The sequence below is a fragment of the Callorhinchus milii genome, unplaced genomic scaffold (genome assembly GCF_018977255.1).
Source record: "Callorhinchus milii isolate IMCB2004 unplaced genomic scaffold, IMCB_Cmil_1.0 Scaffold5, whole genome shotgun sequence".
Lineage (NCBI taxonomy): Eukaryota > Metazoa > Chordata > Chondrichthyes > Chimaeriformes > Callorhinchidae > Callorhinchus > Callorhinchus milii.
In genome coordinates this window covers 58,197,926-58,205,546 of record NW_024704746.1, presented here as the reverse complement: position 1 = coordinate 58,205,546, position 7,621 = coordinate 58,197,926, and positions in this window count along the sequence as shown.

Below are 7,621 nucleotides of genomic sequence, written 5' to 3'. Positions count from 1 at the left end.
CTTAATGCAGACCAATATGAGATTATACATTTTGAGAGGAAGCATAAAGACAATAAGTATATTTTGGGTGGTAAAATATTAAAAGAGTGGAAGAGCAAATTATAAAAATGGGAAGACAGATGGCAAAGCTGTCAAAAAAACTAATGGAGTCTTACAATTTATAATACTATAACCTTGCATTTGATATAGCGCTTTTCACATCTTATCGACGTCTCAAAGCGCTTCACAGAATAGACTGTAAAGTGAATTGACCGTATATTTGTGGGCGAAATTTACAAATATTATACAAACCTTATATGAATCATTAGTTAGACCACAGTTGGAATATGTCCAGCATTGGTCACCCCACTTTAGGAAAGACATTAAGCCAAGAGAATGGTTGCAGAGGAGATTTATTAGGATGGTACTAGGATTGAGTGGTTTGGCCTATAAGCAGAAACTGAAGGACTTTTTCCACTGGAACAAAAGTGACGGTTAGAAGTCTTTAAAATTACGAGGATTTTTAATAGGTCAATAGGGACGAATTATTTCCCTTGGTCGGTGAGTCAGCAAATGGAGGGCATCAATTTAAGATAGTTAGTAAACAAGCAAATGGGGAGGTTAGATTACTTTCATGAACAGTGCAGCTAGGATATGGAAGGCCTTACTGGGAACGGTGATTGAAGCAGAATCCATATTGGCCTTCAAGAGGAACTCGATAGATTACTTTAAAAAGTGTCAGCTACAGCAGCATGGTAAAAGGAGAGGTAGATGGGATTGAAAGCATTGCTGTACAAAGAGTCAACATAGAAACGATGGGCCAAATGGCCTTCAGGGGAGCAACCTCTCCTCCCTCATCCACATCCTCACCCTCCTTGTCAATCCTTCCCCTCTACACCCTCATGCCCCACATTCCGCTAACCAACTGTCCCTTCCGCATCAGCCTACAAAATGTCCGCTACCTCTCCAATAAAACACTCACCATCCAATACCTACTTTTCGATGAAAATATCGACATACCAGTCTTCAACGAAACCTGAGTCACTACAGGTGACACCTTTCCCCTGACAGAGACCACACCACCTGGCTACACCTTCCATCATACCCTATGACTTAACCACCATGGTGGCGGTGTGGCTCTCGTCTTCCGGACCCCACTTAACCTTTCCCTCCTTTGAGCACCTTACCCTCTATCACCCTTCCAAACTTTCCCTCAAAATTCAAGTTATCTATCACTCCCCCAAGCCCTTCCCCACCTTCCTCCCCGACATCTCCACCCTTCTATCTTCCCTCTCCCACTGCTCTGAATGCCTCCTCATCTTAGGTGACTTCAAACTTCACTTCAATCCCTCCTGCTCTACTTCTGCTGACTTCTCCTCCATCCTCTCCTCCCTCAACCTTTCCCTTCACATTCACTCTGCCACCCACTTCCACGGTCATACCCTCGACCTGGTGATCATCTGGGGCTTCACTGTCTTGGACCTCACTGTTACCAACAAAGCCATCGCAGACGATTACTTCATCTCCCTTAACTCCTCAATCCCTATCTCACTGCCAACCAACCCACCTCCATCCCTTACCACTGGAAAAATCTCCCACCCCTCCCTCTCTGCTCCTTGGAGTCATCTGAACTCCTCCCCACCTGGGTTTTCCCCCACACTGGACTATCCTCCTCGGTCACTCTGCTCCACAACTCCTTCTTCACCACTTTAGATGCCCTTGTTCCCCTCACTTCCGGAACAATCTTCTACTCATGAAAGTCAACCTGGTGCACTAGCCAGTTGCGCTCCCTTAAGGCACAGGTGTGTGCCGCTGAACGTGCCTGGTTCAAATCAAACTTAATGGTCCATCATTAGATCTGGTTGGATCTTATCAAAGCTTACTGCTCCGCTCTCGCCGCAGTGAAATCATTGTTTCTTGGAGGCCAAGGACAATCCCAGGCCCTTCTTCTCCATCACCGACTGGCTCCTCCACCCACCCTGTCACACCTCGACCATCCTCTCCTCCGACATCAACTACGAGGAAAATTCGAGGGAATAGGCTCAGCTGCCTCTGCCCTTCCGTCTACTTCCCACTCCCCATCAACCCTTCACACACCAGCCCTAACCCATCCCTCCCTCCACACCTTCAAACTTGTCTCCCGCTCCTCTCTCACCACCACTATAACCAGCATAAAACCAACCACCAGCTCCCTTGACTCCATCCCTACCCCTCTCCTTCTCTCCCAACTATACCTCCTTGCCCCTCTGCTCACAGACATCATAAACCTCTGCATGTCCTCGGTACCGTTCCCACCCCTTTAAAAATAGCTATAATGAGTCCTAGCCTTAAAAACTCTCCCTGGACCCATCTCTGCTCTCAAACTAGTGTCCCATCTCCAACCTCCCTTTCCAAGATCAAGGAATGAGTCGTTTCTTTCCAGCTTCACTCCTTCCTCTTCCGCCATCCCCTTCACGAACCCCTTTGATAGGCTTTCTGTGCCACCCACAAACAGCTTTGGTCAAAGTGACAAATGACATTTTGTCATCTGTGACTAGGACTCCCTCTGCTTCCTCGTCTTCCTTGACCTCTTTGCTGCCTTTGATACCATTGATCACTCTATCCTCCTCCATCGCCTCTCCTCTCACCTCAACCTTCATGGTCCTGTCCTTGAATGGTTCAGATCCTACCTCTCACACAGTCTCCACTTCATCTCCACAAATGGTTTCTCCTTTAGACCCTGCATCATGTTGTGCGGCATTCTTCAGGGCTCTGTCCTTGGTCCCCTCCTCTTCAATATCTATATGCTCCCTCTTGGTCACATCATCCACAGACATGGGGTCAACTTCTACATATATGCAGATGACACCCAACTCTATCTCTCTGCCTCCACCCTTGACTCCAGGACCGCTACTGTGCTGACAGAATGTCTGTCAGACATCAAGTCCTGGATGAGAGCCAACTTTCTTTAGTTGAATGTCAATAAGGCTGAGGCTTTCCTGATTGGCTCCCGTCAGCAACTCCACACCTCAGGCACGGACAGCATCATCATCCAAGGATGTACATACCACTTTGTTAAGCCAGTCCGGAACCTTGGCGTCTTATTTAATCCTCAACTATCCTTTCTACCACACATTCGTGCCATGACCCGCTCTGGCTCCCCACACCTCTGCAACAACACCCAGCTCTGCCGCTGTCTCACACTCCAGGCTGCTGAAACCATCAGGCACACATTCATAACACCCAAGCCTGACTATGCAAACTCCCCAACTCCTCCCTCCATTGGCTGCAGATCATCCAGAACTCTGCAGCCCATGTCGTCTCCCACACCAGGCTCCGTGACCCTATCACCCCCATCCCCCAACTCCACTGGCTTTCCATCACACAAAGGATAGAGTTCAAGATCCTGGTCCTCACCTTCAAAACTCTCCATGGCCTTGCTCCCCCTACCTCTGTGACCTCTTATCCCCCTTCCGCTCACGGGCTCCAGTCTTCTTCACTTTTCCTGCCTTACCCACCCCATCATTGGTGGGCGGGCCTTCAACCACTCTGCCCCCATCCTCTGGAACTCCATCTTGCAGTCCGCCACCTCGCCCCCTCCCTTACCTCCTTCAAGACTCATCTCAAGACCCTCCTTATCAACCATGCCTTCAACTATCCTCCATCTCCACCTGCCCTCCAACCTCCCCGAACCCAACCTCCAGCTCGGGTCTGAAACATTGATTGCCCAGCACCTTGGGACACCCTTCCGATGTGAAAGGCTCTATACAAATGTCATTTTTTTGTTGTTGTTCTGTGCTGTAAATTTCTACAGTTCTGTAAACTTGCTGGAATTGCAAACCTCTAATTCTTATGGCATTAATAAACATTACATTTGACCCTACCGCTAAAATGTAGGTTTTCCCCACCCATGTGTCTATATTATTGCATCTTCTAGCTTCTTGCAGGAACACAGAACTTGGAATTTCCAGTTTTAGTTCTACCCACAGCATTGAATTAAAGCAACATTGGCAAATGAAAAAAAAGTTGTTTGCTTTCTCCCACAAAATATATAGTCAATTCACTTTACATTATATTCTGGGAAGCACATTGAGACATCTCCTACAGGACAGGAGTCCTGTAGCTCAGTGGTTAGAGCACTCGCTTTGCAAGTGAGAGACCTGAGTTCAATTCCAGGCAGGGCGAAACCTTGGGCAAGTTTCCTTACTCCACACGCCTAATAATAATCCCTCCAAAAAATAAAAACAATAATTAAATTGGTCATTTTCAATCTACGACTGTTTGTGGGACATTGCTGTGCGCAATTGGCTGCCGCGTTCGCCCACAAATATACAGTCAATTCACTTTACAGTGTGTTCTGTGAAGCGCTTTGGGACGTCCTCCTGACGTGAAAAGCGCTATATCAAATGCAAGGATTATTATTATTATTATTATTATCTCAAAGATGTGATAAGATGCTATATCAAATGCAAGGATTATCATTATTATTATTTCTGTTTGTAGGACATTGCTTCGTGAAAATTGTTTGCCGAGTTCTGTCACCTATATAATGCACAGTCACTATCCTTTCACAATATATCCTGTGACACACTTTGAGATGTGAAAGGCGCTGCATCAAATGTAAGGAATTTTATTATTACTGTGTACCTACGCCTTTAACGGCACATGGTATTATTGGTGATTCAACATGGCAATGAACTAGAGAAAGCATTCACGTTCAGGTAGTGGTTGCAATCCTGGGATCCAGGATCCTGTATGCTAATGGTGTTCCCAACATCCTGGGATTTATAGAAGGGAATCCCGAGTTTTTCAGGATTGTAGTCAGGAAACATTTCACTTGCTTTTCTTATCTTTTCTCTCCCTCCCCATCTTTCTCTTCTCTTCCTCCCCCAATTCACCTTCCTTCTTTCCCTTTCTCCCTCTTTCCCCCTGAATACTGTAACCCGGTCCCTTTACTGCTGTGTTTGGAGAAGGTCAACTCGCTGTCATCCCACATGTTCTCCTCCCCGCTCATCCTCCATCTCCCATTGCTCCTCGTCCTCCTCTTCACCACTCCACTTCTGGCACCTCATCAGTGAGATTGTCAGTCACAAAGGAGACAAGAGTTCACAGCTCAGCGCCCCTTTGCTCCCTCCCACAAAACTCTGCGCGCAGCCAACTCAACAGCATCTTGACATCCTGAGATTTGGGGCATTAAAATCCAAAAATAATAATAATAATCCTTGCATTTGATATAGCACTTTTCATGTCTTCCAGCTGTCTCAAAGCCATTCACAGAATATACTGTAGAGTGAATTGACTGTTTATTTTGTGGGCAAAATCAGCAGACAATTGCACCCAGCAGTGTCCCACAAACATTCGTTGATTGAGTGCGCAAATTTTTTTTTTTTCTTGAGGCATTATTATCAGGCGTGTGGAGTAAGGAAACTTGCCCAAGGTTTCGCCCTGCCAGGAATCAAATCCAGGTCTCTCGCGAGGCGAGTGCTCTAACCACTGAGCTACAGGACTCCACTTTCTACTGTAATCTTGGTTCTACACTAATTTCTCTCAAGTGGGAAAATCCCTAGATTCACAAAGAGCACCTGGACTGCAACCCCTGATGACAGGCAGAGTTTCACTTTGAGACCAATTCACCGTTTGTCCCAAGTGGTCTGAAAGTTTTTGCATTATTACTTCCTGATCGTCTGCCGTCTCATTCAAAAATTACAGCGACTCAGTCTTCCGTGCAGGTTAATTATTCTACTGTTGAGAAATTATCAACAGACCAACCAAATTTAGATCCAATTATCTCATCAGTGTGAACCTTGTGCAATAACAGCAGGCACTGCACATCTCCCTTGAATTCAATCATGCTGGAACTGGTCATTATTCTTTTGAATAATTCCAACCCATCTCCGGAAGAATCATTACATTTGCAAACCAAGATTCCTTGTTCATTTGGTGAAAGTAATCATGGAGTGAAAATTGCACCATGTGATGTGATAATTAACACATATTGTCATCCTGTATCTGTCCTTATGGTAAAAGAAACTCATAGCTGATTTTCTTGATCTTTCCATTTACACTTTATGTTGTAAAATGATTTCCAAACTTTATAAATCTCAACCGAAAAAATTGAGCAGTCAGAGCATTATTGCTCAACTTGACAACATTCCCAACAATAGTGTTCACAACAATAGAACAACAACTTGCATTTATATAGCGTCATTCTCACAGTGCAATGTCTCACAAAGCTGGGGTCAGATCCTGAGCAAGGGAAGGGCAGAAAGGAGAGGTGGTCAAAGACGTATTAGGTCAGGACTTAAAGACATTAGGAAGCGGTAGAGGGAGGGAGTTTCAGAGGTTAGGTGGATAGTATTTGAAGGTTTGGCCACTGATGATTAGCCTCCTTCCAGGAAAACCTTATAGGTACAGACTGTTGAAAGCTTCTAGATGAGTCGTCTATGGTGTCTATTGCACAAAATGTGGGTTATACATGAATTTAGTGTTGTAGAAAGAAAGTTCTGTTAAGTAGTTTGCTTGGTTTAACAAAATACACACAGGCAATGACTGAAACTATTTGATAATGATATGAAACAGTCTCTTAATGAGTTAAATTGTCATATAAAACTATGGCTGGTTTAATCCAGCTGTGGAGACTACACGCTGAGAGTCTGGATAGTTCAGTTGCTAATCTGTTTCAGAGGAAAAATACAGATTGCTCTGATAGTTGGTGCTCCATAATGAGGAACTCATCCTGTTTTGTACATGGGAATTCTGTCAATCTTCTAAGCTTGTATGAGGGTTCGGCAACATATTATGGAGCTAAATATTGATGTGGAAAAGATGAGGCAGATCTGAAAGCATTACATGAGAAAATTGCAGGCTTAGAGAAAAGTGCAAAGGTGAGCTTTGTTTGTAAAGCAATATGTGGTTGAACACATGTGGATCTGTTTCTACTACAGCCTTAAACAGTTATGTTCTTCTCTCACTGTACACATAAACCAACAGTGCTGTGATCAATAGATAACACAAGTAAAGATGTCAAATACGCATTAAATATTATGTTAACCAAGATTTGCTTTGGGGATTGTTTTGTTTCTGTCCAACAATAAGTAAACATTGTCCAACTGAGAAGATGGTGGAGCTTAGAACTAAACAGTTAACCCCATTGTGAAGAATGGACACTAGAAATAATTGATAGAGAGGGAAAATTTGAAGGTAAATACTGCTTTTCCCTACTTCTAGAGATATGTATATATTGTATTAATTATGTGGTGACACAGTCATTAGTGGCAATAGTCAAATATACAAGTTTAACATAAGTTCTCTCAGCATTGAGAAGCACAACAAACTGTAACATGGCAGGGATATGAAAGCTTTCTGCCTTGTGTTACCAGAGCAGAGCCAGACCCAGAAGCAGAGTGAGGGAAGGACAGTGAGAGGGAGCAGCAGTGAGGCAGGACACTGCTGGGCCACATCTCCAAACACGTTTAGCAATACAACAGGCTCACACAAGTAGGTAAGCAACACCAGCTACTGCAGTGTTGGACCAGTAAAGGGAGGGCTATGATGGAAGGAGGTAGCCAAGAAGATCAATACATCTCTTCTTGTCCTCATCCCACCCCTATCAACTCTGTTTGCATTCAATCAAGTTTTAGGGCACTGCTGATGACAGCCAACC